A 22,617-nucleotide genomic window follows, 5' to 3' on the forward strand; every position below is an offset into this window, starting at 1 on the left:
TATGACTATGAATACTTGTACTAAATAAACACACTCAACGATAAGTAACAAAACATTTTGTTATAGCTGGAACTGTTCATTCTAACATATTAAAGACAAGAACAAAAGACACTGAGTTTGAGAGATCAAACAACCCTCCACTGAGCCCTGTACACTACACTACACTATATTTCAGTGTTACTCTGTGAGGCTGCTTGGCCACTGGGGCCTGCTCTTCCCCCTCCAGTATCAGTCTCCCTCCACTCTCTGGTCCCCACATCCCTCATCACGTCTCAGCCCCAGCCGCCCGGCTCCGGTTCCGCTCTCCCTCTCAGATTATGTGACAGGGTAAATAAACCCTCCGCGCTGACAGACGCAAGGGGGGACGTCATCATGACCCACGCCGGGAGGGGCACACGGTGTGTCAGACCCACAGCCCACTGGGGATGGGGACGGGGGGACGGGACTGGCTGGCTGACCAGAGCTGTCTTGGCTAGCAGTCTGGAGAGGTCAGCCCACGCAGCAGTCTGGGTCTGTTGAGCAGGGGAGAAAGGGGTAATGAGAGCGGGGGAGAGGAGAGGCACTCAGACTGGGCTGGAATACAGTAGAGTGGAGGTTAAGAGAACTTTGGGGGAGGGGGGTGCTTCATTTATCTCAGCCCCATATTTCACAGTTGCATTCTTCTGTGAGTGGGCCTGTGTGTGTGTGTGTGTGTGTGTGTGTGTGTGTCTAAGGGCAGTGGGTTGTGAAAGGCAACTCGTGGGCTAAGTCTTCTTCTCCCAGGGCACTGGAACATCTGCTTTCAGTTAGACTGGAGACAGAAACCAAACACTGAGGAGGGGAGAAGTGGAGAGAGGAGAAGAGATGAGGGGAGAAGAGGGGAGAGTAGAGGAGAGAGTAAAGGACAGGAGACCTTGCACTTGGACGAGGGCCAGTGTGGGGCCAGGAGGCCTATGTGCATGTTTGTGTTCACACTTGAACTTCATGTTCATTTCTAAATGATGTGCGTGTAGGTGTTTGTGAGTGTGTGTGTGTGTGTAGGTGTTTGTAAGTGTGTGTGTGTAGGTGTTTGTGAGTGTGTGCGTGTAGGTGTTTGTGAGTGTGTGCGTGTAGGTGTTTGTAAGTGTGTGCGTGTAGGTGTTTGTAAGTGTGTGTGTGTGTGTGTAGGTGTTTGTAAGTGTGTGTGTGTGTGTGTAGGTGTTTGTAAGTGTGTGCGTGTAGGTGTTTGTAAGTGTGTGCGTGTAGGTGTTTGTAAGTGTGTGTGTGTGTGTAGGTGTTTGTAAGTGTGTGCGTGTAGGTGTTTGTAAGTGTGTGTGTGTGTGTAGGTGTTTGTAAGTGTGTGCGTGTAGGTGTTTGTAAGTGTGTGCGTAGGTGTAGGTGTTTGTGAGTGTGTGCGTAGGTGTAGGTGTTTGTGAGTGTGTGCGTAGGTGTAGGTGTTTGTGTGTGTGTGTGTAGGTGTAGGTGTTTGTGAGTGTGTGTGTAGGTGTAGGTGTTTGTGAGTGTGTGTGTAGGTGTAGGTGTTTGTGAGTGTGTGTGTAGGTGTAGGTGTTTGTGAGTGTGTGTGTAGGTGTAGGTGTTTGTGAGTGTGTGTGTAGGTGTAGGTGTTTGTGAGTGTGTGTGTAGGTGTAGGTGTTTGTGAGTGTGTGTGTGTGTAGGTGTTTGTGAGTGTGTGTGTGTGTAGGTGTTTGTGAGTGTGTGTGTGTGTAGGTGTTTGTGAGTGTGTGTGTGTGTAGGTGTTTGTAAGTGTGTGTGTGTAGGTGTTTGTAAGTGTGTGTGTGTAGGTGTTTGTAAGTGTGTGTGTGTGTAGGTGTTTGTAAGTGTGTGTGTGTGTAGGTGTTTGTAAGTGTGTGTGTGTAGGTGTTTGTAAGTGTGTGTGTAGGTGTTTGTAAGTGTGTGTGTGTAGGTGTTTGTAAGTGTGTGTGTGTAGGTGTTTGTAAGTGTGTGTGTGTAGGTGTTTGTAAGTGTGTGTGTGTAGGTGTTTGTAAGTGTGTGTGTGTAGGTGTTTGTAAGTGTGTGTGTGTAGGTGTTTGTAAGTGTGTGTGTGTGTAGGTGTTTGTAAGTGTGTGTGTGTGTAGGTGTTTGTAAGTGTGTGTGTGTAGGTGTTTGTAAGTGTGTGTGTGTAGGTGTTTGTAAGTGTGTGTGTAGGTGTTTGTAAGTGTGTGTGTAGGAACAGACATATCCGAGTGGGTCTGTGGTTTATTATGCCTTCTCAGTTTTTTTGAATACACCCAGACATCTGTCTATCATTGTCCTTCTGCACAGAGGTTCTGTTATTCAACGGAATGTCCACCACCCAGAATGCACTGCACTGCCTCCAGCTCCAGTGTCCAACTTCAACGAGAGCTTCTCTAGGGGTACAGTAAGCACCCTTCACCCCTCTCTTCTCCCCCTCTATCCGGACAAAGGGCACAGACACATTCTCTGTTTGTTTCCATCGCCTAATTACATCACGGCTCTACAACGGGGGAAATACACAAAGCCTTTTCTCTTCTGTCACTTAAGATTTTTTTAGCAGAGAGAGGGAGAAAGGGAGAGCGAGAGAGAAATGGAGAGAGAAAGAGAGAGAGGGAAAGAGAGCAAGCAATGGCAAGAGAAAAAACAAACTTGTCCCAGCTCTAGAGGGCCTAATTGATTTAATTTGAGTAGAAAAATGGATTAGTCATGACATGAGGCGGCGAGAGCAAACAGGCAGGACTAGGATTAGCTCACTGCTCCTACTGACTTCTGTTTGGACTAGCCATGAATATAATTTCAATACCAACACTCTGCTCTGGGCAGGCAATGGAAAAGACTGGGGTCAAAGAGGAGGAGATGAGGTAGTAGACAGTATGAGGACTGTGGGTACAGAGAGGAGGAGATGAGGTAGAAGACAGTATGAGGACTGTGGGTACAGAGAGGAGGAGATGAGGTAGAAGACAGTATGAGGACTGTGGGTACAGAGAGGAGGAGATGAGGTAGAAGACAGTATGAGGACTGTGGGTACAGAGAGGAGGAGATGAGGTAGAAGACAGTATGAGGACTGTGGGTACAGAGAGGAGGAGATGAGGTAGTAGACAGTATGAGAACTGTGGGTACAGAGAGGAGGAGATGAGGTAGTAGACAGTATGAGGACTGTGGGTACAGAGAGGAGGAAATGAGGTAGTAGACAGTATGAGGACTGTGGGTACAGAGAGGAGGAGATGAGGTAGTAGACAGTATGAGGACTGTGGGTACAGAGAGGAGGAGATGAGGTAGAAGACAGTATGAGGACTGTGGGTACAGAGAGGAGGAGATGAGGTAGAAGACAGTATGAGGACTGTGGGTACAGAGAGGAGGAGATGAGGTAGTAGACAGTATGAGGACTGTGGGTACAGAGAGGAGGAGATGAGGTAGTAGACAGTATGAGGACTGTGGGTACAGAGAGGAGGAGATGAGGTAGTAGACAGTATGAGGACTGTGGGTACAGAGAGGAGGAGATGAGGTAGTAGACAGTATGAGGACTGTGGGTACAGAGAGGAGGAGATGAGGTAGAAGACAGTATGAGGACTGTGGGTACAGAGAGGAGGAGATGAGGTAGAAGACAGTATGAGGACTGTGGGTACAGAGAGGAGGAGATGAGGTAGTAGACAGTATGAGGACTGAGTACAGAGAGGAGGAGATGAGGTAGTAGACAGTATGAGGACTGTGGGTACAGAGAGGAGGAGATGAGGTAGTAGACAGTATGAGGACTGTGGGTACAGAGAGGAGGAGATGAGGTAGAAGACAGTATGAGGACTGTGGGTACAGAGAGGAGGAGATGAGGTAGAAGACAGTATGAGGACTGTGGGTACAGAGAGGAGGAGATGAGGTAGAAGACAGTATGAGGACTGTGGGTACAGAGAGGAGGAGATGAGGTAGAAGACAGTATGAGGACTGTGGGTACAGAGAGGAGGAGATGAGGTAGAAGACAGTATGAGGACTGTGGGTACAGAGATGAGGTAGAAGACAGTATGAGGACTGTGGGTACAGAGAGGAGGAGATGAGGTAGTAGACAGTATGAGGACTGTGGGTACAGAGAGGAGGAGATGAGGTAGTAGACAGTATGAGGACTGTGGGTACAGAGATGAGGTAGTAGACAGTATGAGGACTGTGGGTACAGAGAGGAGGAGATGAGGTAGTAGACAGTATGAGGACTGTGGGTACTTGCATGGAGCCCCAGACCGAGGGTGATTGACCGTCATCTTGAACTTCTTCCATTTTCTAATAATTGCGCCAACAGTTGTTGCCTTCTCACCAAGCTGCTTGCCTATTGTCCTGTAGCCCATCCCAGCCTTGTGCAGGTCTACAATTTTATCCCTGATGTACTTACACAGCTCTCTGGTCTTGGCCATTGTGGAGAGGTTGGAGTCTGATTGAGTGTGTGGACAGGTGTCTTTTATACAGGTAACGAGTTCAAACAGGTGCAGTTAATACAGGTAATGAGTGGAGAACAGGAGGGCTTCTTAAAGAAAAACTAACAGGTCTGTGAGAGCCGGAATTCTTACTGGTTGGTAGGTGATCAAATACTTATGTCATACAATAAAATGCTAATTCATTACTTAAAAATCATACAATGTGATTTCTGGATTTTTGTTGTAGATTCCGTCTCTCACAGTTGAAGTGTACCTATGATAAAAATTACAGACCTCTACATGCTTTGTAAGTAGGAAAACCTGCAAAATCGGCAGTGTATCAAATACTTGTTCTCCCCACTGTAGATCTAATACCAAAAACTATTTAAAGCCAATACAACTCTAATTAAAGAGAAATTAAACCTCGGTGAGAGCTTGTGAACGTCATATGTTTATATGCCAATGACAAGATAATTATGTTTGGTGAATGGGACCAGCTGAGTGTGTTTGTTGACACTTAGAAACAGTTCAACAAGTTCAAAAAATGCTAGGGACCTAGCATTTAAAACAACATCTTTACACAAGTCGTGACGTCGCCAATGAACTGAACATGACAGTCTATGAGAGAGAGTACATCAGCTGCACTGGAGAGCTACCCTACATCCAGTCCATGTCAGAGTCCTCTCTTTGGTGAATCTTTAGCTTGGCTAGTCAACTTTTCAGTAAGTGCTGGAGAGAATGCATCTAGTTTCTGCTTTCAGACAACCCCTGCATTTCTGCCAGAGGACTCAGAGAGAAGTGCTTGTGTGTGTGCTGTACAAGGCATGGGGTGAAACACCATCCCGGTCTAAATATTGTTGCATGCAGCAGTTGCCCACAGGCTTCCAAGGAGAGATCCTCCGTTCCAGTCACACCTCAACTACATGCATCCAGCGAGTCATCTAGCAAAACACACCACCATATCCTCCACCTCTTACGAACCGACTCGCGCTCAGCCTCACATCCAGACAGTCCTCCACCATGACACACTTGACCATATCATCCACCAGTCCAATATTAATAATCACGGTGGTTATTCAAACACAAACCCACATCACTATCAGATAGTCTTGTCGTCTTGTATGCTGTAACATAGGCTACAATCAAGCTGTCTACTTACATATTCACACACACAATCACATATTGAACAAAACACTTTTACGTCGTCACTGATTTAAATACACACACTACAATGCATCCACCAGTCTAGATGCAGAACTATCCACTCAGCAAAATGCTCAAATTCTAGCCAGCACTGTCTCCCACTCAATGTCATAACCTTCAGGTAAGAATCCTGTATCCATTCCTGCCAATGGGGCATTGGATAATCTAAGGGTGTTGTGATAATATTTTGACACTATGGGACACCAGTATTCCATCTCAGGGGACTAGAGACTGACCAGGGCAGGGGGAAGATCTCCCTCTCAGGGGACTAGAGACTGACCAGGGCAGGGGAGATCTCCCTCTCAGGGGAGTAGAGACGGACCAGGGCAGGGGGAAGATCTCCCTCTCAGGGGAGTAGAGACGGACCAGGGCAGGTGAGATCTCCCTCTCAGGGAACTAGAGACGGACCAGGGCAGGGGGAAGATCTCCCTCTCAGGGAACTAGAGACGGACCAGGGCAGGGGGAAGATCTCCCTCTCAGGGGAGTAGAGACGGACCAGGGCAGGTGAGATCTCCCTCTCAGGGAACTAGAGACGGACCAGGGCAGGGGGAAGATCTCCCTCTCAGGGAACTAGAGACGGACCAGGGCAGGTGAGATCTCCCTCTCAGGGGACTAGAGACGGACCAGGGCAGGGGGAAGATCTCCCTCTCAGGGGACAAGAGACTGACCAGGGCAGGGGGAAGATCTCCCTCTCAGGGGAGTAGAAATGGACCAGGGCAGGGAGGGGATCTCTGTAATTGGGAAGTGGGGTGTAAAACATGCCCTTAAGGCCGTTTTTGTAATAAATAAAAATGTAAACTCTCCCCGCTAACAAGCACATCCACATACTGAAAACACACTCCCTCTTCATTCACCCACAGAACAATATTTCTACAATGTCCTCATCATTCTACTCCACTGCATCCAAGCTAAATGTCACCACATTTTTACACACATCCGAAATAAAACAGTTACTCACGCCTTCCATTAAGTGGATAAATATGGCTCCCTGGGCTTGCTAGCGCTCTCGACCAGAGAACAATTTATGAATAACTCCCTAGCTTGATTTACTGTTTTTATAGAGGAAGTCTGGCATATTTCTCCAATTCTGTTTTGGAGAGGGTTTGATTATTTTCCAGAGTTTCTTCAATGTTTTTCTGTGTTTGAGATGACGGATTGTGCAGAGTGGAGAGAGCTTGTGTGGTCTGTCACACAACTTGGACACTGAAGGAAGTCAGATTTCACAGCAACTTGAGATCTACAGAGATGACCAGACTGCTGGGTAAGGGACCAGAGCAGTTGTTAGTACCAGGGCACCATGTCAGTATTGACTGATGTTAAATAAGGAATAGTTACAGGTAAATGTCAGTGCTGGATAGCTACAACTGAAGTCATTGACCTTAAAAAAATACAGTGGTGTTAGAAGGTCCTGGGAAACATAACCAGAGGGGATATTTTGTGTCAAAGTTGACCCCTTCATGACTGAGTAGTTTAGTGGACAGACCCACAAACAGACAGGCAGGCAAGCTGGCAGCCAGGCAAGCAGGCAGCCAGGCAAGCCTACAGTGGTGTCAGTGGTGCGTCTGGTCTGGTCCAGACATCCGCTCTCTCACCAGACATCCGCTCTCTCACCTTACAGGCACACAGTGGGGCGATGAGAGCTGACGGACCAGACCAGACTGCAGAGATGAGATCTGACGGGCCAGGCCAGACTGCAGAGATGAGATCTGACGGGCCAGGCCAGACTGCAGAGATGACATCTGACAGGCCAGACCAGACGGCAGAGAAGAGATCTGACGGGCCAGACCAGACTGCAGAGATGAGATCTGACGGGCCGGACCAGACTGCAGAGATGAGATCTGACGGGCCAGACCAGACAGCAGCGCTAGTTCATTACATAGGCTGGTCAGAATTTGGCATGACAGGTCCATTGACTGAGGTTAATCTCACCTGCATTCCTCAGGTTTGGATCCAGATAAAGCATCTCCTTCACTGCCTCTGGGCTCACACTGTAGATAGACGACCATGCCTCGCTGGTGATGCTGAGACGCCATTGCCTTGCTGGTGATGCTGAGACGCCCCTGCCTCGCTTGTGAGTCAGATATTTGTCCTGTTTTCTACTCCCCCATAGTCAGATGAACTTATGAATATCATTTGTATGTCTCTGCGTGCAGTTTGAAGGAAGTTGAAGGTAGTTTCTGGAGCCATTGCTAACTAGCGTTAGCACAATGACTGGAAGTGTACAGGAGCAGCTAGCATCACCCAACAGTAGTCAACCAGTGGCTGAAGTACTTCACTCATACTAAGGCCCACTCGTATTGTTACACTATTGTCAAAAGGTTCTTGAGTATTTCAGAGATATACAGGGTGCGGCTACATTCTCCTGTTTTCATCCAGCCTCTCCTTTGTACTAAAATATTCTGTTCTCACAAAGCATCAGTACTTGATTCTTTAGTCTGTAAGGCCCCGATGTAAGGCCCTGCCTTTTACGCCAACGCTCCTTTTCTTTGACTAGCAAGGACATCAGGTCAAATTGGTAAGATTGATCCACATTGCTTTTAGTGAAGCTTTTAGACGTTACCTACAAATAAGGAAAAAAATAAGCAAGTATGGAAGATATGGAGGAAAAAGAACAGCCACTGGAGGAAAAACAACTAGGCTTAATAGAGATGATAAAGGTGGAGGAAAAACAACTAGGCTTAATAGAGATGATAAAGGTGGAGGAAAAACAACTAGGCTTAATAGAGATGATAAAGGTGGAGGAAAAACAACTAGGCTTAATAGAGATGATAAAGGTGGAGGAAAAACAACTAGGCTTAATAGAGATGATAAAGGTGGAGGAAAAACAACTAGGCTTAATAGAGATGATAAAGGTGGAGGAAAAACAACTAGGCTTAATAGAGATGATAAAGGTGGAGGAAAAACAACTAGGCTTAATAGAGATGATAAAGGTGGAGGAAAAACAACTAGGCTTAATAGAGATGATAAAGGTGGAGGAAAAACAACTAGGCTTAATAGAGATGATAAAGGTGGAGGAAAAACAACTAGGCTTAATAGAGATGATAAAGGTGGAGGAAAAACAACTAGGCTTAATAGAGATGATAAAGGTGGAGGAAAAACAACTAGGCTTAATAGAGATGATAAAGGTGGAGGAAAAACAACTAGGCTTAATAGAGATGATAAAGGTGGAGGAAAAACAACTAGGCTTAATAGAGATGATAAAGGTGGAGGAAAAACAACTAGGCTTAATAGAGATGATAAAGGTGGAGGAAAAACAACTAGGCTTAATAGAGATGATAAAGGTGGAGGAAAAACAACTAGGCTTAATAGAGATGATAAAGGTGGAGGAAAAACAACTAGGCTTAATAGAGATGATAAAGGTGGAGGAAAAACAACTAGGCTTAATAGAGATGATAAAGGTGGAGGAAAAACAACTAGGCTTAATAGAGATGATAAAGGTGGAGGAAAAACAACTAGGCTTAATAGAGATGATAAAGGTGGAGGAAAAACAACTAGGCTTAATAGAGATGATAAAGGTGGAGGAAAAACAACTAGGCTTAATAGAGATGATAAAGGTGGAGGAAAAACAACTAGGCTTAATAGAGATGATAAAGGTGGAGGAAAAACAACTAGGCTTAATAGAGATGATAAAGGTGGAGGAAAAACAACTAGGCTTAATAGAGATGATAAAGGTGGAGGAAAAACAACTAGGCTTAATAGAGATGATAAAGGTGGAGGAAAAACAACTAGGCTTAATAGAGATGATAAAGGTGGAGGAAAAACAACTAGGCTTAATAGAGATGATAAAGGTGGAGGAAAAACAACTAGGCTTAATAGAGATGATAAAGGTGAAGGAAAAACAACTAGGCTTAATAGAGATGATAAAGGTGAAGGAAAAACAACTAGGCTTAATAGAGATGATAAAGGTGAAGGAAAAACAACTAGGCTTAATAGAGATGATAAAGGTGAAGGAAAAACAACTAGGCTTAATAGAGATGATAAAGGTGGAGGAAAAACATCTAGGCTTAATAGAGATGATAAAGGTGGAGGAAAAACATCTAGGCTTAATAGAGATGATAAAGGTGGAGGAAAAACAACTAGGCTTAATAGAGATGATAAAGGTGAAGGAAAAACAACTAGGCTTAATAGAGATGATAAAGGTGAAGGAAAAACAACTAGGCTTAATAGAGATGATAAAGGTGGAGGAAAAACAACTAGGCTTAATAGAGATGATAAAGGTGGAGGAAAAACAACTAGGCTTAATAGAGATGATATAGGTGGAGGAAAAACATCTAGGCTTAATAGAGATGATAAAGGTGGAGGAAACACAACTGGGCCCCTCGTTCGACTGATGTATTCTGGGGGGGGCAGCTACTTTTTTAATTTCACCTTTATTTAACCAGTTAGTCTAGTTGAGAACAAGTTCTCATGTACAACTGCGACCTGGCCAAGAATAAAGCAAAGCAGTTCGACACATACAACAACACAGAGTTACACATGGAGAAAAAAAAACAGTCAATAACACAGTTGAAGAAAATCTATATTAAGTGTGTGCAAATGGGGTAAGATAAGGGAGGTAAGGCAATAAATAGGCCATGGTAGCGAAGTAATTACAATATACCAATTAGACACTGGAGTGATTGATGTGCAGAAGATGAATGTGCAACTAGAGATACTGGGGTGCAAAGGAGCAAAATAAATAAATACAGTATGGGGATGAGGTAGTTGGATGGGCTATTTGCAGATGGGCTATGTACAGGTGCAGTGATCTGTGAGCTGCTCTGACAGCTGGTGTTTAAAGCTAGTGAGGGAGATATGAGTCTCCGGCTTCAGTGATTTTTGCAATTCTTTCCAGTCATTGGCAGCAGAGAACTGGAAGGAAAGGCGGCCAAACAAGGAATTGGCTTTGGGGGTGACTAGTGAGATATACAGGCTGGAGCGTGTGCTACGGGTGGGTGCTGCTATGGTGACCAGTGAGCTGAGATAAGGGGGACCTTTACCTAGCAGAGACTTGTAGATGACCTGGAGCCAGTGGGTTTGGCGATGAGTATGAAGCGAGGGCCAGCCAACGAGAGCGTACAGGTCACAGTGGTGGGTAGTATATGGGGCTTTGGTGACAAAACGGATGGCACTGTTATAGACTGCAACCAATTTGTTTAGCAGAGTGTTGGAGGTAATTTTTTAAATGACATCGCCGAAGTCGAGGATCGGTAGGATGGTCAGTTTTACGAGGGTATGTTTGGCAGCATGAGTGAAGGATGCTTGGTTGTGAAATAGGAAGCCGAGTCTAGATTTAATTTTGGATTGGAGATGCTTAATGTGAGTCTGGAAGGAGAATTTACAGTCTAACCAGACACCTAGGTATTTGTAGTTGTCCACATGTTCTAAGTCAGAACCGTCCAAAGTAGTGATACTGGACGGGCGGGCAGGTGCGGGCAGCGACCGGTTGAAGAGCATGCATTTAGTTTTACTTGCATTTAAGAGCTCGTCTAGAGGTTGGTTAACACAGTGTCCAAAGAAGGGCCAGAAGTATACAGAATGGTGTCGCCTGCGTAGAGGTGGATCAGAGAATCACCAGCAGCAAGAGCGACATCATTGATGTATACAGAGAAGAGAGTCGGCCCGAGAATTTAACACTGTGGCAGTCCGGACAACAGGCCCTCCGATTTGACACACTGAACTCTATCAGAGAAGTAGTTGGTGAACCAGGCGAGGCAGTCATTTGAGAAACCAGGGCGGTAGCCTGGTGGTTAGAGCATTGGGCCAGTTACCAAAACGTTGCTAGTTCAAATCCCCGAGCTGACAAGGTATAAATGTGTTGTTCTGCCCCTGAACAAGGCAGTTAACCCACTGTTCCTGGGCCGTCATTGTAAATAAGATTTTGTTCTTCACTGACTTGCCTAGTTACATTTTTTTTTTATCTCACCCTCAATACCACTTCGATGTCTAACGTCAAATGCACCATTATCTACAAATCAATGAATTCACTCAGGAACGAGATCTCCTTTCTCTGTCCGTGACCCTCTATGTCAAACAGACTGACTCAATAGAGCTAACCTTTCATGATGGTAATTATCTCTCATGTTCTCTCCCAACTCCGGTGATCACAGACCTATGCATCAAGCAAATAGAAGAGACCAGGGAACATGCTTCTGCTCCTGTATTTTCATTCATGTGGGTTCTCAACTATATATTTGGAAGTCTATATGTCTTTTCAACATTTTCATCTATTATTTTCAATTCTATGACTAACTGGTCATAAAACACTCAAGCTCATCCAATGTTACCATTGTGTGGATTGTTACTTTTAACATATGGATATTCGTTTCAGTGCAGGCTGCTGAGGGGAGGACCGCTCATAATAATGGCTGGAACGGAGCGAATGGAATGGCATCAAACCATGTGTTTGACACCAATCCACATATTCTGCTCCAGTCATTACCACAAGTTCATCCTCCACAAAAAAAGATATCTGATGTGATGGCAAATGCCAAAAGGTAGTGGCTCGCCAGACTTAAGACAAAGCAGGGTGAGAGCAGAGTTAAAGGATAGGATAAATTCTCTGAATGAATCATTACCTAATAGACTCAACCGCCAAGATGAGTGTTTGTGTGTAAGTGGATCAGAAAGGGAAAGATAGAGGATATTCACAACCCTGCATAACAGAGAACCCAGGACATGCGTGGGACACTACTGCCACCCAGAGGACTGGTATGTGTACTGCTACTGTTTGCTTCACCAGAAGGTGACAACTGATACATAATTAAATACATAATTAAATCCTTATTGGGAACTTGAGACAGAATAGGCTTAACACTTCAGAATAAGATGTCTGGCACATAAACACCAGTCATATTAAACAAATAACCAAACACAGAATAATGAGGAAATAATTAGCAATAATATTATCATCATCATCATCATCATCATATGAAGCTCAGTCAAACCTATCCACAGTAATGTTTTAATTTACATTTTTGGGACCATTTTAAAGTTGCTGTTGAAAGGAGGATGATAGAACTACTACCACTGAGTTATGCATCTATTATAGGCTAACGACTGAAGGCTAACGAATGCACAATGGTGGGGGAATTGAGAACATTAATATTATACTAATTTATGAATCTCACAGTTGCCATATTATCCTCCATGTTCGGTTAGAGGTATCATCATAAAGTCATGCCTCTGATCCCTCCTCCATCGGTAGGATATCCCCTTCCTCTTGGATAAACAGATCCGATGGGGGAGGACCTCTCCTCAGAGTACATCTCTAGCTGACCTTTGTGATGCGAGGTCAGCGCCTGTCCCTCTCACACTCACTGTAGGTACAACCAAACCTCTTCCAGGTTACCCTTGCATACCCTACAAGACATGCCACAAGAGGTCTCTTCACAATCCCCAAGTCCAGAACAGACTATGGGAGGCACACAGTACTACTCTATTCCACATCAAGTAACTCATGCCAGAAGTAAAATTAGATTTAAAAAACATATTAAAAAACACCTTATGGAACAGCGGGGACTGTGAAGCGACAGACACACGATAACACAAGCACTATACATACACATGGATATAGTACTGTAGATATGTGGTACTGGTGGAGTTGGGGCCTGAGGGCACACGGTGTGTTGCGAAATCTGTGAATGTATTGTAAGTTTTTTTTAAATTGTATAAACTGCCTTAATTTTGCTGGAGCCCAGGAAGAGTAGCTGCTGCTTTGGCAGCAGGGGATCCATAATAAATACAAATACTCTTCTCAATACAGCCACATCACAAGCCCAAAGCTCTTCCATGACAACATTGCCAATTACTACCATCCTTTTAGCGACAGCCGGCAGAAGCCTTCTGACAAGAATCACACTTCAAATGAACTTGTCTCCTCTCTCTTTTCCCATCTTTCGCCTCACCCTTTCACCTACTCTGACTGTCTTTTCATCAGCGTTCCCTCTCTCTTTTCATCCCCCTTTCACATACTCTGATGACTGTCTTTTCATCAGCTCTCCCCCTCTCTCTCTGCTGACAGCTGACATGTCATCGTAGCAACAGCGCTAATGAGCGCTGGCACATGACCTTCAGTGCGGTCAGAGTAGATTGAGTCGGCGAACTGCTCATTAATAAGACAATCAGATGGATTAGAAAGGCCACAGTGCAGGGAACACACCAAGACACATCATTCTCACAAAGAGAGGCAGAGGGACAAACAAACACAGTCACATTGAACAGGACAGACGAGACCAAAAAATTTGAGAAATACAGAGGGACAGACAAAGAGGCTGACAAACTAGAGAGCTACAATAAACACTGACTGAGAGAGACAGGGATAGGATCATGTAGAGTAGACAGTGAAGCAGGAACCAACCGCAGGCCACAGCGACAGACATAAGATCATGTCCTGTATGGATATTGGAGGACCCTAGCAAAGGCCACAAGCCAAACTGACACACAGGCACAAGCGTGAAGCGACAGGGTGGTTGTTCTGTTCTCCCGTCCCTTTCTGTCTCCCTCCCTCTCTCACCACTCCAGAGCCTGGAGGCAGCTCCTCAGACACAGGCCCATCTAGACTGACACCTCTGACAAACACACACATTGACCACACATTTCAAAGCACACAATATAAATATACACAAGTTCATGTACTCTTTCTCTCTCACACACACACATGAGCAGGTTCCAGAGAAATGGCAGGTGACCAGTGAACGGGAAGAGTAGCCTTTCAGTGTTGACAGTTTGATAGCAGGCCAACACCAGGCTCTTAGAACAAGGCCTAAAATCTCTGACAAATAAAGGCAGCGCTGAGCAGAACAAGGATATCCATCCACTGACAAGGCCATGGCTCTCCCTCTACGTCAGAGGCAGCAACCACAGAGACAGGGAATAGAGCAAGCAACAAATGAACACACAATCTGTCTCTTCCTCATTAACTGACATGCGACACATTGGGATGCTCTGGGTCAATTGAAAGAGAGTCTGTACAGCTAGTCTCTGTCCCAGGGGATAGTGTCCCTGCACAGCTAGTCTCTGTCCCAGGGGATCCATGTACAGCTAGTCTCTGTCCCAGGGGATAGTGTTCCTGTACAGCTGGTCTCTGTCCCAGGGGATAGAGTCCCTGTACAGCTAGTCTCTGTCCCAGGGGATAGAGTCCCTGCACAGCTGGTCTCTGTCCCAGGGGATAGAGTCCCTGTACAGCTAGTCTCTGTCCCAGGGGATAGTGTCCCTGCACAGCTGGTCTCTGTCCCAGGGGATAGAGTCCCTGTACAGCTAGTCTCTGTCCCAGGGGATAGTGTCCCTGCACAGCTAGTCTCTGTCCCAGGGGATAGAGTCCCTGTACAGCTAGTCTCTGTCCCAGGGGATAGTGTCCCTGCACAGCTGGTCTCTGTCCCAGGGGATAGAGTCCCTGTACAGCTAGTCTCTGTCCCAGGGGATAGAGTCCCTGTACAGCTAGTCTCTGTCCCAGGGGATAGAGTCCCTGTACAGCTGGTCTCTGTCCCAGGGGATAGAGTCCCTGTACAACTAGTCTCTGTCCCAGGGGATAGAGTCCCTGTACAGCTGGTCTCTGTCCCAGGGGATAGTGTCCCTGTACAGCTGGTCTCTGTCCCAGGGGATAGTGTCCCTGTACAGCTGGTCTCTGTCCCAGGGGATAGTGTCCCTGTACAGCTAGTCTCTGTCCCAGGGGATAGAGTCCCTGTACAGCTAGTCTCTGTCCCAGGGGATAGAGTCCCTGTACAGCTAGTCTCTGTCCCCCAAAAAACTCTGCAGTCATATGAGAATGGATAGACTGAGAGGAAGGTTGGGAAGAGACAGAGGCCCCTATAATTTCAGAATTAATTAGCAGCGCTGCCGGGGCAGCTGGGTAGCAGCCTTGAGCGGCCCTGTCATAGAGTCAGCCTTGACCCCTCGTCTCCACGGCACCCAGGCCATCGTCATGGCAAAGGCATCGCTGTGGCAGCAAGCAGAAGGTTGTCTGTGCCCTGCGCTCTGGCCTAAGTGGACACAAACACTGCCATACACACACACACACACAAAGTCAACGGCTGCCTCTGAGTGAAACGGATGACTTGGTGGCCCTTCAGGGTTGTCACTCACTTACTCAGACCCTTGTCCCTGGTCCCCGTCCTGGGGCAAAGTCACAGCCAAGCCCCACCCGATCCCCAGTTTTACTGTATCCCCCGCTCTCTCTCACCCTCCTCCAGGGCACTGCCCCTGATGGCCAGTCATGACTGACATTGGGAGAGACGGATACAAGGTTTGATACTAGACCCCCCTGGACCCCTCGCTCAAACGACCCTTAATTAAAGTTCATCGTCAGATCTGTTAGATAGGAGCATGGACAATATCATCATGTTGAAATGATACACAAAACTGTGAAACAGAGACAGGATGCAGCAAATCCCACAAACAAGACGAAACTCGGTCTGCTTTGGGCCATTTCTTCCATTGGGCTACACAAAGGTCACGTTGGGGTTGCACTGAGACAAGAGTGGGTCTTCAACACCATAACAAGGACTCATCTTTCTCCAATTAAAACCCCACAACTCATTGAACTGAAAATGTCCATCTCCTCAATCCATCAAGCTTACAAAACAGTGTTACTTTGTGACATCACTATTTACAAAATGATTATTCTCCTTTGTGACATCACCACCCACAGATCAGATAATATTATTGTCCTACTTTATGACCTTAAATGCAGAATATTTTCTTCTGATATCATTGGAACAATCCTCTGTGACTTCACCAATCAGCAATCACTAAATTCAAAATACCATGGTCTCAACATCTTCAACAATACCATCATTGGCATCATTCAAATAATGATGATCAAGGCTTGGTTCAACCTCTATATTCAACTACCTGACTGTCCTACCACATGGTTCCAATCAGCTGATCCTGGAACAAAACAGCCATACAGCCTTTGAGTAACTCTTCAAAGAGCAAACTGTCTCTTTTAGTGTTGCTTATAGGGTGTTCAGTGAGAGTGATGCGTCTGTGTGAATGGCTCTGTAACAACTTATACCGACTTCTATTTCTTTACGCAAACCAGTATGTAATCGACCATTTCTGATATTTTATTTTGAGGAAGAACAGAAGTCTCTCTCTCGCGGATAGAGTGACTAGAAACAAATGAGGAATGTGTGTTCAAATGTACGTTCACAGTATGTTGAATAATACTCACACACGCAGCTCAAACAGCTTTGCCCCATTGTTCAATCAGCTGTAAAGCCTGACCCGGGGGACTGTGGCCAGAGGATTGACAATCAGATACAGGCCCTGGTCTTGTCGGAAAATTACATTTTTCGCACAGAAAAGGGTCCAAATGGCAGTTGTCAACGGCCGTCAGTCTCACGTGTGGTGCTAGGAGGCAGGAAGCGCCCAGTCAGCATGTGGCCCCGTCAACGCCGCACTCCAGCTGCCACCGCAGAGCATGTCTGAAAAGAGCAAGGCCTCACAGCCACTCACATCAATCTGTTGACAGACACTAATCACACACACAAAAAATGTCACCCATGTTTACCACACACACACACACACACACACACACACGGCTGAGCAGGAGCATTGGCGCCCTAGCAAATTGCTTGGCCACCAGTGGAGCAGCAGGGTGGCACATTGCTGGCCACATGGAGGTTGGTGGCACCTTAATTGGGGAGGACGGGCTTGTGGTAATGGCTGGAGTGGAGTCAGTGGAATGGTATCAAATACATTAAACAGATGGTTTCCATGTGCTTGATGCCATTCCATTTGCTCCGTTCCAGCTATTATTAAAGAGCCGTCCTCTCCTCAGCAGTCTCTACTGCCTGGCCCACGGCCCCCACAGAACCACGTACCCATTCAAACCTTATCTATCTAAAGGTCAGCAAGGGCAGAAACTGCTTATAGCACGCTTCCATTACAACTTGCCCATTTTAAGAGGGGGGATATTTCTCAAATGTCTGTGCTCTATTCTCATGTTCTGTACCATCTGGTAAAATGTTACTAATCTAGGCTTTAATGTGCATCTTGGTTTCAATCTCAATCTTAAAAAGGCCAATTTAAGGTTAGTGACTACCATTGCATGCATTCAGATGTGGCTTTGAGGGTTTCTGTGTTTTGATGTTTCTTGCTCTAATGTCCAATGGCCTTAAAGTCCCTTCAAAAGGCCCAGCAGAGCCAGATGAAGCATGAAATGTGCACCACAGTAAAATTATTATTTCTGGAGATTGGCTCCAGCCACTCTGAAATCACTGAGACATACACGTCTTTTGACGCTTTGAGCTTGTGGCAACAAAGAACCTTGTTTTATTCTCACAAAAATCTACCATCCATCATCACACCACATTATAGCCCATGACACCAGCATACCACATTATAGCCCATGACACCAGCATATATTTGCATAAATTAGAGTAGCAGCAAAAGCTAACTCTTATAGAACGACTATAGGGTTCTGATTACATATGCATTATGGTTGAAAATAATTATAGTGCTAAAGTACCATACGAGTGTCAGACAGAAATGTATGATAAGATGTTTAAGTTGATTGGAATCTGATCCTAATCACACTAGCCAGGATTCCTGCTCCCTGGCTGCCTGCTGGCTTCCTCCAGGGCCACATCAACATGGGCCAAACTCCCCTCAACCAGCAGTGATCTCATTCTCATCTCATGATCCAAGAGCACTGATTACCTGAAGATAGAGCATAGTTCAGCCAAGGACAGAGCCTAACCACCACTAGTAGTACTGCGGTGAGGCAGGCAGGCAGGGACATCAGGCCTTATACACTGACAGTACAGGGACTGTGGGGAGAAGCTGCTTGTTACAGAGCCACTCATTGACAGGACTCGTCTCTCTTTAAACACTTGCTCCTGGACAGCAGATACTAAACTATTCATGGAGATGAGGAACTGGCATGAGGCTCACAGGCTTAGTGAGGACAACATCTCTAACACTGTCATAGTTTTGGAATTTAGGTGAATTCAGTCTCCTCCTGCTTGAAATTAGCCCTAGATTTGATCAATAGTCTCTGTTAAGTATCATGTCTCTCTTCTGGAAGTGTTACTGTTAGAAAAAAGCTTCTGAACACGAGCCACTGAGCAGTGGTGCCGTGGCACACCACTAGGTCATCAAGACACAGCAAAACACTAATACAACCCCAGACTGAATGGACAGAAAGATGGACAGACACAGACAAAGAGAGAGGGTCTTGGTCCTTCCACTAGTCCATATCATAGCCTTCTGCCCAGTGCAAAGTGAAACTGATCTGGACAGACTGGGTATCTTGTGGCATACGGAACACCCCTGGGGCCTCTGACACTGGGTGGAGGGGGTGAGGGTGGGGGGGGCAAGGGTGGTCATCTCTGTTCTAATCTGCCTTTAGGAGTGACAGGGGTGCGGGGGGCATGGTGCCAAGCGGTCAGGGGAACCAGGAATTCTGTATCATGATCATCGCCCAGAGAGCTACAACTCTGCTCTGATGGGATTAATGTCAGCTGATTAATGTCAGCTCGGTGCTCGTTAGAGAGGATTCATGTCAACTGAGCTCGTCCTTCACATGGACACCCACCGGCCATGCTACGATGCCTGTCTTCCCCATGTCCATGTCCAATTACACACACTGCCTCATTCTCTCTCAGTCTGCATCCTGAGTGCCAAGAGGGACTGCTGTACCAGAACCCAGACTAGGACTACAAACCTGAACTGTCTGTGGACTGCTTTTATAGGTGCATCATTATCCTAAATGTATTGAGTCCATCTAAGAATGAAATCAACTTCAACCAATTTAACTCCTGGACCATTTCCAGGGACAAGAGGTACAGTACATATAGTATGACCACAGCTCCTTAGATAGACCTAAGACTAAACTGTCAGAACACACTGCAACCCTGGAGGGGTTGGTGAATGTCACTGCAGAGCGCCGTCTCAGTGACACATCTTGGCTGGTATCCAGCACGAAGGGCCGCCTATTTGAGGGGTGGGACACGGGGAGGGATGATCGTCTCCTGTCCAGCAGCTGCTGAGTCCTGAAAGGGCGTTTATGCGCTGTGACAAAAGCTGCGTGCTCCAAGCCCCTCCACTAATACAGCGTGACAGCCAAGGTCAAACTGTGGATGGACTGGGCCTGTCAACCGGCCATGCACTCACACATGATAATGAGAAGGGCCACCGTGAGGAGAGTACAAGGAGAGGAGAGTACAAGGAGAATACACTAACACAAAACACAGTGCACAGTATGTTGGACATGTCTTAAGTGACCTATGGGAGTACTCCACCCCCTCTGTGGGGTAATTACACCAGTGAGAGCTGAGACATAATTAAGACACAGCTCTCCATCTGAAAACAACACTATCTGTCTGTAGCATCCAGAGGTAGAGGAAGGCTGGCAAACAGGACAGGGGTGAGGAGCAGTCCAGAGGTAGAGGAGGGCTGGCAGACAGGATAGGTGTGAGGAGCAGTCCAGAGGTAAGTGCCGTCCGAGTAGGCCAGCAGCAGGCTACAGACAGGTCAAGCCACCAAGCCAACGCCTCAGCAAACCCTCTGTATTTATGGTACATACAGTGCCTTCAGAAAGTATTCAGACCCCTTGACTTTTTCCACTTTGCTACATTACAGCCGTATTCCAAAATGTATGAAATAAAAAAAAAAATTAAATATCTTATTTACATAAGTATTCAGACCCTTTCCTATGAGACTCAAAATTGAGCTCAGGTGCATCCTGTTTCCCTTGATCATCCTTGAGATGTTTCTACAACTTGATTGGAGTCCACCTGTGGTAAATTCAATTCAATGGATATGATTTGGAAAGGCACACACCTGCCTAGATAAAGGTCCCACAGTTGACAGTGCATGTCAGAGCAAAAACCAAGCCCACTGTCCCTGGACCAGACAAGACTAGCAAAAAAGTGCTCTTCACTGACTAGTCGTGGTTGTCTCACCAGGGGTGATGGTCGGATTCGCGTTTATCGTCGAAGGAATGAGCGTTACACCGAGGCCTGTACTCTGGAGCGGAATTGATTTGGATGTGGAGGGTCCAACATGGTCTGGGGCGGTGTGTCACAGCATCATCGGACTGAGCTTGTTGTCATTGCAGGCAATCTCAACGCTGTGCATTACAAGGAAGACATCCTCCTCCCTCATGTGGTACCCTTCCTCCAGGCTCATCCTGACATGACCCTCCAGCATGACAATGCCACCAGCCATACTGCTCGTTCTGTGCATGATTTCCTGCAAGACAGGAATGTCAGTGTTCTGCCATGGCCAGCGAAGAGCCCAGATTTCAATCCCATTGAGCATGTCTGGGACCTGTTGGATTGGAGGGTGAGGGCTAGGGCCATTCTCCCCAGAAATATCTGGGAAATTGCAGGTGCCTTGGTGGAAGAGTGGGGTAATATCTCACAGCAATTACTGGCAAATCTGATGCAGTTCATGGGGAGGAGATGCACTGCAGTACTTAATGCAGATGGTGGCCACACCAGATACTGACTGTTACTTTTGATTTTGACCCTCCCTTTGTTCAGGGACACATTACTACATTTCTGTTAGTCACATGTCTGTGGAACTTGTTCAGTTTATGTCGGTTGTTGAATCTTGTTATGTTCATACAAATATTTACACGTTAGGTTTGATGAAAATAAATGCAGTTGACAGTGAGAGGACGTATATTTTTTTGCTGAGTTTAGTAAGATATTAAGGTAGTAAGTCAGAGTGGAACACCACACACAGACAAGGTCAACTGCAGTCTGAAAAGGCCACACCCGCAATGTGCAGTGAGCACGTTACCAGGTGGAGACAAAACATAACTGGCTTATTAACATTAGAGTATATCTAACTCATTCAATAGGCAGATGACTCCCTCCACCCTTTATCCCTTATTCCTCCAGTTCACCCAGACCCATTCAGACACTGAGTGGTGCAGCAACAGCAGGTCCCAGAGAGCCGTGGCCAGGGTAGGGGAGTCCTGGAGGCTCATTCCAGCACGCCGGCTGCTGGTGCTGGCTGTCATTCCACAGGAGCAGCCAGGCAGAAGGGCAGTGCTGAGGAAGGCTGGGGGGGACGTGGGGACAGGCAGGGTGGGATGCACAGAGGGGTGGAGGGTGCACCACGAGGGGTTCTGATCAAGCTGTGGCGCCGGGAGACAGATAGCAGACGGTGAGAATGAGGCTGCCTCTTTAATTAACTTGTATAGAGAGTGGAGCACTGGAGAAGTGGTTGAAGTGTGTTCCTGGGCTGAGCGAGAGCACACACACAAACATACACACTTAATTGTTTTGACAGAACTTCTCAAGTCCACGCAGGCATTCAACATAAGTTAACACTTGAAAAATGGTATCATATTATATAATAGGATATACTCAATCATTATGTTATTCACTGTACTGCTGTTCAATTCAATCATCTACAAGACATTTGGAAACAAGAACTCTGGGATTTGCAGACCGTAGTCTTTTTTCATATCTAGTTGCTTATGTACAATAATACATATTATTTCGTCATTCACAGCAGTTCTGAGGAAATTCACTTAGCGAGAGGCTCCAGTCGAGCCTTTCACATCGAAATACAAAGAATAATTGCTTGGATTCGCCCAAAATATACATTTCTGTAAGTAGAGAACTGTTTCCAGTTGCTTTAACAGTCTGGTGGGAAGGACAGGAAAAGAGCGACTCTCGCCACAGTGTTACGGATGGGCCACATTTATCATGAGTAGATTAAATAAACTGTGTGGAAGCCTGGCCTTGGTTGAAGTGCCGAGAGGCCTTTGGTTTAAGGCTCTGCATTCTCATTTTTCACCCACAGGAATCACAGAGGCGTAGAGAGTATTGCCACTGTAGTGAAGACATTCAGTGAGCCGCGTCGCCTGTCAATCAAATTTTAACTTGGAGGTCAGCACGAGCGACACCGGTTAGGGGCGGTCACAGCGAGCAGCCCAGCATCCTGGTGTTTATGATTCGACCGCCATTCCGGCTCATTATCAAGATGACTTGGCAGTTGCCCAGGTCAACCAGGTGTCGATCAGCGGGACCAAAAGCAACCGGCGCTGTAAATGTCATTCGTCATCGCTAATGATCATTCCCTGGGCTCTCCAATTTACAATCATTTAAAAGGATGTAGGGAAAACTCCAGTCTTCCTCGAGAA

This window comes from Salvelinus namaycush, chromosome 4 (genome assembly GCF_016432855.1).
Source record: "Salvelinus namaycush isolate Seneca chromosome 4, SaNama_1.0, whole genome shotgun sequence".
Lineage (NCBI taxonomy): Eukaryota > Metazoa > Chordata > Actinopteri > Salmoniformes > Salmonidae > Salvelinus > Salvelinus namaycush.